The 11,275-nt window shown below is 34.7% G+C and overlaps 1 pseudogene across 1 annotated transcript; it reads left to right on the top strand.

Annotated features, from left to right (window-relative positions):
- Positions 1–725: 725 nt before the first annotated feature.
- Positions 726–2,636, top strand: LOC147390649 (F-box protein At5g46170 pseudogene; annotated as a pseudogene). Its single transcript, XR_015183189.1, has 2 exons — positions 726–2,136; positions 2,360–2,636. The product of XR_015183189.1 is annotated as an F-box protein At5g46170 pseudogene (transcript).
- Positions 2,637–11,275: the final 8,639 nt, after the last annotated feature.

The following is an 11,275-nucleotide window of genomic DNA, read 5'->3' on the forward strand; positions in this document are numbered from 1 at the left end:
ATTAAAAATATATACTAAATATTAAAATATGAATTGTGAATGAGAAAAAAATTAAAATATAAAAATAATAATTTGAAATTTTAATCATATTAAATTCAAATTAGGAAAAAATCAGGTTGTTTGATGCCTATGGTTGAACTCAACTTAATTGGAGTCCATAATTATTTATTTATTTTTTATTTGAAATTGAGACAGAATCCAAGTTAAATATGCTCAAATGTGAGTCAAGGTCAAGCTCAAGCTAGCAGGTTTGGGTTGGCCTGTCCAAGTTGCAATCCTATATCAAGTTTGGGTTGTTTTCAAGTTTTATAAAAATTATTGAACTCGTATTGCTTTTCAAAATTATTTGGAGTCCTTTGATATTGTTAAAAAAAAAAAAAAAAATCAAAAATCAAAAATCGAGTTCAATAACTATCCATAGTTTAAAAAATTGGAAGGAGTTGCGAGTAAATTTCTTGTTTTATAATATATTTTAATTTGTGTGTGTGTGTGTGTGTGTGTGTTATATATAAATCATACCATCTAATCATAAATAATATATAAAAGACACACTAGTGGGCATGTAGAGGCATTATTAGGCCCTTGTCAAGTCAAGTCCGTATTTAAAGGATTGGATAAAATTTTGTGGGCTCATAATCAAAGCCCAAACCCTTTTTGTTAGGGGGCCAACTGACACCGACATCTCCTCCTCTTTAAAGTGCTTTCTGCCTACTTCTCTGCAAGAGAAAGTTATCTCTCACTCACTCTGCTCTCTCTGTCTCTCTCTCTCTCTCTCCATCCATTTTACTCCAAATTAGAGTTAGGGTTTCGTTCTCTCCCTCCATCGCCACCTACGATGAGATGATCCAAATCCCAGACCAGATCTGACACTAAAACCCTAAACGGAGAGATCTCTTACGTCGCAATCGCTATCACCGGAAGCTAGATCTGGTCAGATCGGATTACCTTCTCTCTCTATCTCCATCCATGTCTTCTCTCCGACCAGATCTCACCGACAAAATCTTGCCGGATTCGTCGAAAATGTCAGATTCAGAACCGATCGATCATTTCGACCGGTTACCGGACTCTCTGTTACTGGTAGTGTTCAACAACATCGGAGATATCAAAGCCCTAGGTTGCTGCTGTGTCGTTTCCCGGAGATTTCACGGTCTCGTCACTCAGGTCGACAACGTCATGGTCAAAGTCGATTGCGTCATCTCCGACGATGACGTGTCCTCTTCTGCAACTATATCTTCTGACAAGACACGTGGCATCTTCTCCAATCTCTTTCGCTTCGTCTGTGGAAGTATAGTTAAACCTCTCATTTCTCTCGGCCAGTTCCTCGGTCCTAAGAAACCCTCTTCTTCGTCGTCTTCATCACCTCTTAGTGATGGCGAAGGAGGTGGTGACGTAACCCATCACTCTCCAATACAGGTCTTGAAGAACTTCAATGAAATTCGAAGTCTTCGAATCGAGCTCCCTAATGGAGAATTAGGGATTGATGATGGGGTTTTACTCAAATGGAGAGCCGATTTCGGATCCACCCTTGACGATTGTGTAATTCTTGGCGCTTCTTCGTCTACCAATTTGGGAAATTTGAAATCTTCACCGGTTCACGAAAACGAAAACGGTGTCGGTTGTGGTGATGAAGAAGATAATGGGAACATCCCTGATTCGTTTTATACGAGTGGAGGTTTGAAATTGAGAGTGGTGTGGACTATTAGTTCTTTAATCGCGGCTTCAGCTAGGCATTTCTTGCTCCAACAGATAATTGCTGAGCACCAAACCCTGGATAATCTGGTTTTGATGGATGCAGATGGGCAAGGAGAATTGAGGATGAACAGAGAGCAACTTGAGGAGTTAAGAGTGAAACCATTGTCAGCTTCGACAGCATCGAAGCGGACGTTAGTTCCTGCACTTAATATGAGGCTTTGGTATGCTTCTCATTTGGAATTACCAAATGGGGTAGTGTTGAAAGGGGCAACATTGGTTGCTATACGGCCGAGTGAGCAAATAGCGGCCAAGAAAGAGAACTCTGATGTATCTTGGATTTCAAAGGCGTTTGAAGAGCCGTATGGGAGCGCTGCTAAGCTTTTGGTGAAAAGGAGAACCTATTGTCTTGAAATGAACTCCTTCTGAGAAACCATGGAAGGATAGGTAATTTTACCAATTATTTTCCTTTTCTTGTAATCTCTATAAGTTTAAGGAAAACTGGTGGTGATTAAAAAAATAATAATGATAATCTGGATGTTTACTGCTCTGGTTCTCCCATCGATGATCTTGAATATTTAGGGAGAATCGTACACAGTAGATGTAAGGTATTACTTACCCAAAGGTACTTGTTAAATATCTGACCATTTCGCGCTATTGATCCCTTCAGATTATGGGATTTCAGGGAAAGAGCTTGATCGCTTTAGATTTACTCAATTTGTTATGGGATTTCGGGGAAGAAGAGATATTTTAAAGAAGGGATGTGGGTAATTTGAAAGAGAGACGAAATTTATGTTTTTCAATTCTTTTTTGTCTCGCTTTCTTTTCTGTTCTTTTAGTTTGTGTCAAGCCAATCTTGTTTCCTAATGTTCAAAAGGTGCTCTCTTGTATATGTTTGCCTTTGTGTTTGAACGAAAATATGAAATGAATCTACATTTTGGTTTTAATCCATGGGCGTATGCTTTGTTAAGTTCAATGAGTAGTATATTGCAGTTAAATGCTTCTTATCTTTGTTGGTTTATCCTCCTAAGCGTTGTAGGGAAGTTTTTATTCTTGGGCTCATATCTTTTCTTTATGGAAATTGGCTAGTGAAATGTAACTCTTATTTAGTTCTTAATGGTTGTTGATCCTTAAGCTTATAGCAAAGCTTCATATAATTTTATGCATAAAAAGAATGAATTTTTGGACATCTATGATATAAACCTGTTTTCAAGTCCAACCATCCTCGTTACAAGACACGTGGCGTTTTGAATTTATTTCAATCCCCTACAATTCTACCTAATTTTGAAATGTCTCCTTGGAAATGCCACGTGTAATCCAATGGAGAGGGTTTCTTCAAAATTTTGAAGCAACGTGCTGCCTGCTTCAAAGTTTTTTCCCGTTTTCTTCCACCCCACTCCAGTCTAGGTGGGTTGTTCCTAGGAAATGCTTAAAGATCTAGGAATCACCCGTGATTTGGTGTGTTTAAAGGGCTTTCACACAATGAATAATAGGACGGTTTGACCCTCCTATTATTCACACCTTTTTCTCACTCTAGGATTTTTTTATTTTTTATTTTAACCTTTTCACCTTCCATGAATCTATTTTATGGATGATGTGAGGTGTTTACTTTGTTGGATGATACACAAGTGATCTCTTAAACAGCTAGTATATGTAATATCTATTATGGTAGTTGCTAGTTCTTACTTAAAAGAGTAGTAGGGAGCGTATATGAAGACACTTGAATTAACAAGAGACATGGCTTTAGACATAATAATTGAATGGAAAAACAAGGTTTGTTTGGCCAACCACAGTTTTTGTGGGAAGGGGCTTTGATAATGATAAAATTCAATAGCTGGGGGACAGTTCGCCACTGGCTTGCCTACAAGATACATTTTTCCTGTATCCAAGAATAAGCTATCAATTCAAAGTGATAAACTATTCAACAGGAGGAATGAAGCCTCTACTATATCTTATGCAGGGATTCTTTAGGTCATTCTAGCACTAATCATCTGACAGTGAAACATGGAATTAGGGTTTTTCGAAGAACAAAAAACACGGAGGAAGAACTAGTTACTCAGGTCTTCCAGGCTTATTAATTACACATCCTACAATTGTAGACATGTTGGGTACTACTAGTCACATTTCTAACATTGGGGTTTTGGTGGTGCCCTCCCAATGAGCAAGACAGACCATATATTCATAAATTAGTTGAGCCCAAAATTGCTGAGGCTACTTGTTTCTTTGCTCTTTCATCTGGAAAATTTTCAAACCCGAAACTCTCTAAATCCTTCAAACTGATTCAATTAGCCATCAGTTTTAACAGAAGAAAATTGATACATCGACATTGAATCTTTTTATAAGATGGTTATTATAAAATAAGGTGTAAAATTCTTCTAGTGTTTGGACCACTTTGTAAAGTAGATATATTCTATGGCTAAATATGAGGGCAAGTATGGCTATCAATGGTCCCTGTTTGGATTGGATGGTATCACTATTAGTAGTGGTGAAGCCACCATCCATTAATAATTGAATCTCGAAGGCAATCATTAATGGTCAGATTTGTCCATTTTTTTAGCCTATATCAATCATTGGATCATGTCTGTCTAAAGTGAAACAGGTCCCATCCCAATTAATTACTGGTCCGATTGTATTATTGTTTGATTGTTAAATTTGCATAAGAAACTTAAGATCCCCTTTACCTCAATTCATTTTTTGTTCGCTGAAAATGATTAGCCTTACTAATTTAGTAAGGACTTCAGCCTCACTTAGGGTCCTTGTGCTCAACTTATGGCAGCCAAAAACATGATTATTGGCTTGAGAGGGTTGCAAGGATAAAATTCTCTGAGCTATAGAAAAAAAAAATCCCCAAAAAAATTGTTTTTCACAATTGAAATTCAATTTTAAGTTTGGGAGTTTTGCGGAAGTTTCATACTTGTCTATTTTCAAAATCTTGGATCAAATAAAAAACAAATGGTTTTCCTCTCCTCTTTTTTTTTTTTTTGAATTTTAGTTTTTTGAAGATCTCCCCCCCCCCCCCCCCCTACACAAAAACACCCCTCCACACCACCATGTCATCATAAATATTTGTTGTGTATCTCGAGATAATTGATCTACGGTTTAGTGGTGGGGGTGTGTGTCGGAGGGAGGTGTCATATTATCACAACTCTTTTTCAAAGCAACTTAGAGGGCTGTGGTGTTGGATTGTTGAGGTGGTAATCCATTGAGCAAATCGACTCTTAATAAGGTTCTAAGCTAGTTAGTAAAATGTCTCATTGCAATTTTCATGCAAAACCTCCTTTACTTTGTCAAGTCTGTTACTCCGCAAACTTTATTTTATGAATCAGGCTAGCATGGGTAAGTAAGTAAGATTAAATCTTATCATTGGTCATTGGCCCCACAAGGATCATCAAATTGGCAAATCTAATATAACCACCTTCTAGATTTCAGAAAAACTCGGATTCAAAAGAAAAATTCCATTTAAGCTTTGATCAAACGTATTGAAAAAGGATGGCTACCAATCTCCCAAATTTTAAAATAAATTTCAAATTCTTTTTTTTTTTTTTTTAAATCTCTTTATCAAAGTTCTTAGAATTTTGTCTTTTATAATCCTATGGCATCATATCATGTTTTTAGATGCCACAAATTGATGCGGTTAGCATCCACTCTAAGGTATGTTCTATAATAAATTAATCACATCAATTTGAATTTTCTGATGTGGATCCTAATAACTTGGAGTTGTCAGACCTCCAAGGGAGTTTCTGTAATAAAAATGTAACAGGTCTAGCAAAGTGAATCTCTCTCTCTCTCTCTCTAAACACGAGGTGGGAAATTGATCCCAGCCCAATAATTGATGATGAATTCTAGTCCATTTTGAGTCCAAATTGTTGGACTCATTCATTGAGGACTATTTGTCTTAGGTCTTAACAGGAAACATATCCCATCCCATTTAATTATGGGTGATTTAGACTTACCCCAATGGCCCCACATTTTGGTAAATATTTGAGATATCCCGATTTTTCAATTGGATGAATTTTAAAGCTATGATCCTAACTCACAACCTAAGCTATTAAAAAATTATATTATTATTATTATTATTATTATTTGAGTATTTAGGAAACATCCTCTGCGGAATTGGTGATATTAATTTTACCTCCTTGAAAAATGCAAGATCAGGTTTGCCCCCACCTTATCGGAAGTCAATGGTGTTTTGCCTTTGATAATTTAACTCTTAAGTTATGATATTTTCCAAGTTTTGATTTAGTAGTTTAAGTATTAGAAAAGCATTTTGAAAAAAAAAACATCAAAGGGTAAACCTAATATTATCAATTTAACAGGGTTATATTTCTAAAGAAAGCGGTTCAGCAACCCTAAAATTTGCCAAACATTATGTCAAATATTTTTCAAAACATAGGTTAGAAGCTTTTGAATGAGCTGATTTTTGTGAGGATGATCTTTACGATGAAGAGATCATCCTCTCCAAAAATCAGCTCATTTTGAAATTTATAACCCTAATTTACGAATTGAAGAATCGTGGATTGTCCATTTTTTTTAAATCACTTTTGATGGGATTAGAAGTTTTGGAATAGGCTGATTTTTGGTGAGGATGATCTCCTCATCGTAGAGATCATCCTCACAAAAAACCAGCTCATTCTAAAATTTCTAACCCATGTTTTGAAAAATGTTTGGCATAATATTTAGTTAACTTTAGGGCTGGTGAACCGCTCCCATTTCTAAAATATCATTATTATTATTATTATTAGAGTTGTGCTGCAGTGACCTTAAGATTGGATCTGATATCGCACATCTTAACGTGAAAGTGGATGGGAGCCATAGATACTTTTTCATTCATATCTCGAGGAAAAGTAACTATGGTTCCAATACACTTACACGTCAAAGTGTATGATGTGAGATGCAATCTTGAGGTCACTTCAGCATTACTTTTCTTTTTCTTCATCTTATTATTATTATTATTATTATTATTATTAAAGGAAAGATGGGAATGGAATGAACCAACGTCAACTATAGCTAATTATTATTTCTAAACTTGAATCCACAAAATCCCGCTTTAAAAGGGAAAAGTCTGGTGCCCTTTGAAAATATTATTTAAAACATTATTCTTATAAAGAAATGAGAAATATTAATCAATGATTGTATGGATTATTGTTGCTTTTGGATGTAGAGTAGTGGTTGCTTGAAGGCCTCGTAACCACAAGTTGTTCTTGCTGAAATTTTTATATTATTGGTTTTTTAATTCAAGGTGGAAAATTATTCCTGAGTTTGGACCATTTGAGATTCGTGCTGCTCAAGATGATAACAAATAGGGCTATAAATATGGTCCCAATTTGGAGGGTATGGTGGTAGAATCATCAGAAATCCACCATTAACAAATGGATACCAAGGAAAAACATGGTTCCATCAACAATCATCAACAGGCATCGCTAGCTCGTTTTTCATCCAAATCAATAATTGGGACAAGTTCTCGGAAAGGGAAACCAGTCCCATCCCATTTAATTATTGCTCCGAGTCCGACTTGATTGATTTAAAAATTTATTTGTTGGGTTGTTTGGGATTAACTTAGAGATATTAACTCGTTTCGGAAAATAAGTTGCAATTCTTGACTAATCATATAGGCACAAAATGAGGTGTTTACATTAAACCCATTCCAACACATTGCTTGTGTGTTGAAATATCAACCGACACTCCTAGTTTTCACTCATTCACCCGACAAGTCCAATTTTTAAAATTTGTATTATATCTCATGTCTAATATACATGTTTGTCACCTTATTACATGTTTGTATGCTAATTGCTAATTTGTTGAGTTTAGTCCCACATTGAACACTCATTGTCTTGTCTCTCTCCTTAGTAGTTCCTGGGCCTCTCCACTCATTGTTAATTGATTTTGAGTTGGACCCCCAAACTTATCATATGGTATTAGAGTGGGACTTTCTCTACTCTATGTCATCCAATTCATATTTTCACATGCAAACTCCTACATTGGACACTCATTGCCTTGTGTTAAGACTCAAATCAATGCTCCAAAAATACCTAGACATCAATGGAGCGGAAAGTTTAAGTCTTGACATAAGGATTGTAACATACACCCATGCTTCAAGGCCGATGCCTTCATTGGCCTACTTTACAGCTTGGCCTTCTTTCCAATTACTAAATATCCTTTTTTTTCTTTTTTCCATCAGTTGTCCCTTCCCAGACTAATTACGATGGTCTACTATGGCGGATCCTTCCATATCCCATACTATGGCAAGTCCATTTTTCCCCCTCCAGAATCACCTCCCCATGACTCAAACCCTAGATGTGGAGTTGACTCTGATACAAAATGTTAAAGACCCAAATCAATGCTCCAAAAATACTTAGGCATCAATGGAGCGAAAAGTTTAAATCTTAACCTAAGGATCGTAACACTTGTCTCTCTCCTTATAAGTTCCTAAACCTCTCTAGTCATTGCCAATTGGGTATGAGTTGGACTCCCAAACTTATCATCGACCAATCCAATAAAGATTAACAATTACAGTAGATATCGACTACTAATCAGGTGGGAATGGTGCTCAACATCTTTCGGATCTGACCAAATACCATCAAATTCCCAACCTCCCCTTTCTCACAATATTCTCTAAATGATCCAATAAGGAAAGAGCAATCTATTTAGACCAACCTTTAGAATCGACCCAACTACAGTCCAATTAATTAATCAGATTTATAAAGGTTGACCAGATTTAAAATTTTCGAGTCAAAAAATCATTAGCCATTTTTTTTGTTTTTTTTGAAAAAAAAAATTCACTTTTCTAAAGATGGAATCCATCAAATTGTTATGAGCTGATTTAAAATATAAATTTTGTAGACATAGATTTTCGAGAAAGATTATGATTTTCTCAGTGAAAAGATTCTTAATTAGTCTAATCTTATAAATTTAATTCATCATTTTATTAAAGTTTAATAATGTAGTTTAGAGAAACATTTTTGATTGGAATGTGTAACCAAACTACATGGCCAACAATAAAAATATTATGAAAATTCTCTTCACATCGAATTGACCAAGTCATAGTAAGCACACACAAAAAGTGTCACAAAAGCAACAAAAATAACAATTATCACACAAAAACATAAAAAAATTTACGTGGTTCGGCAGTGTACTACTCCATGAATGAGGTCACTATATTCTTGACAAAGATTACAGCCCTAGAGATCTCTAACTATCACGAAATGAAAGCGAAAGCCTTGTAGCTACGTCGTTTTGAGGTAATAAAGATTAGACAGAGACCAAAAATTAATCTTATAACCTAATCAAAAGTGGATCCCAAAAGATTCCACTCATCACAAATATATAATAGAAAATTAATCTTTATTAAATCACTAACAGATGCTAATGGTCCCAACAGAGGTCACTAATGGTCCCAATTTGAATAGAAAAGTGGAGGAATTAAACCCAACCATTAATAAGTGAAACTAAATTTTTTTAAAAAAAATTTGATCCATACAAATGTATGATCAACTCTAGTCGATTTTACTCAATCATTGGGAACAAGTTTCTCTTAAAGGGAAACCTACCCATCCCAATTATAATTATGGATGATTTAGAAATTCGCATCCACTTAATTTTGGTGAATATTTGCGATACCTATGTTTTCAAACTCATCTCCCAACATCTTGACCCCTTGTAGAAAACTTTTTTCTTTCTATTCAAAATTTCATCATTTTCTACGTTTCCTAAAAAAAAATTATCTTGTTCTTAAGGTTTGAAGGTTGAAAATGCGGGACAATTTTACTCAAAATATGTAAAATGTTAAGTTTTGGATAGAAAAATCAAGGGTCTTAGGCTACATGTTAAACCTAAGGAGATTTAGATAATTTCTCATCAGTTAAATATTAGATTGAGATGAATAAGGTGAAGGGGTATGACATCAGTTTGAAAACTTAGGGAGGATCTCAAATATTCACTAAAATTTGAAGGGGCACATTTAAATCACCTTTGATTTATTCGAGGGGTCTCACGGATGGGTTATTTAAAAAACTGCGTCATTGACAATTCAATAACCCATAAAAAAAATCGCTAATGATTTTCTGATTTGAATTATTACTCGATTTGTACACCCATTGATCTTTTCCTTGTGTATCCCGAAGAAAAGATTTGTTCTTGTCAAAATAAATAAAAAGAGTAAGAAAGATAAAACTAGAAATGAACACATTTCGAAAGATAAGATTTTTGGTAACTTTAAATCAATTACATTAATTCAAATCTTTAGCATAAATGGAGAATCCTACATGTAGTCCAAGTCTCTAAGAAATATTAAGTTGTAAAACTATGAATATTTACAATATGAGAAGAAATTAAAGATGCATGAGAGATACGTTGATACCGTTTAGTGTTGGCTGGTTTCTTCATTTGATTTGCTCACAGAGACAAGGTTGCTTCTTTTCTTTTCTTTTCTTTTTTTAGCTTTTGAAATCAAATCAAATTAATAAAACTTCAATGGGCTTTATGTTCAGTCTGTCATAAAAAATTAAAAAAATTAAAAATTAAAAAAAAAAAAAAAAAATTTAAAAGAGATCGAGAGGGGCTATGAATTGGACCACAAGTGGTTCATGTTGATTTTTTTTTTTTCTTCTTAGTTGCTATGATTCAAGGTGGAAAATTATTCCTGAATTGGACCACTTGAAATTTGTGTTGCTCAAAATGAAATCAAGTGGGGCTATGAATGGTCCCAATTTTGGATGGGAGAGTGATAGAAGTAACATCGACCATTAATAAATGGATTCCAAGAAAAGACATGGATCCATCAACAATCATTTATGAACAGTAGCAATTCTTTGATCTTTTTTAAGTTCAACAAATCATTCATTGGGCCAAGTCTCATCTCATTTAATTACGATCAGGATCAGGTAAGGTGTCCCTTCTTAAATAGGAGCGGTGTTTGCGTGGCATGTTTTGGTTGGAGTTTAAAGCACACTGGACTCTTAACCAAACCGTTTTAATCTCCAATTAAAATGTGCCATATAGACAGCGTATGTTTTTATAGGAACGTGAAGTCGTTGTGGATTGCAACTCATTTAATTATGGGTCGGATTCCAATAACTCAAGAAGAACGACTCGTGAGAAAACACACGTTCCTGGCCGATTATAAGGATTATCAAAATCATCTTCACACCTTAGTAAAATGAAGCACACAAACTTACACCAATGTTCTAAAAATTGGACCGATCATGGGAATGAAATATGTCAAATTGATCCATCCGTGATCAAATCCGGATTCAATTTGGTTGGACAGATTTATATTTACTCAAAAAAAAAAGGTGGATATCATTCTTTGTAAATTACTTTCGTTTATATGCTCTATATAAAGGTTAACAAAAACTAAGGGTTCACAAAATAAACTGATTTTTTTTTTTAACAAAATGTGGTCCAACCCACCATATTGGTTTGTTTTTTAAAACATTGACTTGCACCATCCATAGTGATAAAATTCTGCAATTTTATGAAAATATTATTGGAATTTAGAAGGTGAATTTGAAAACACTTTAATATTCAATGAGTTTGAACCATAAGGTAAAAATCCAATCCCAACTTTATGTTCTATGTTTTTTTCTTT

Source organism: Akebia trifoliata, chromosome 11 (assembly GCF_017979445.1).
Source record: "Akebia trifoliata isolate Shusen 1 chromosome 11, ASM1797944v1, whole genome shotgun sequence".
Classification (NCBI taxonomy): domain Eukaryota; kingdom Viridiplantae; phylum Streptophyta; class Magnoliopsida; order Ranunculales; family Lardizabalaceae; genus Akebia; species Akebia trifoliata.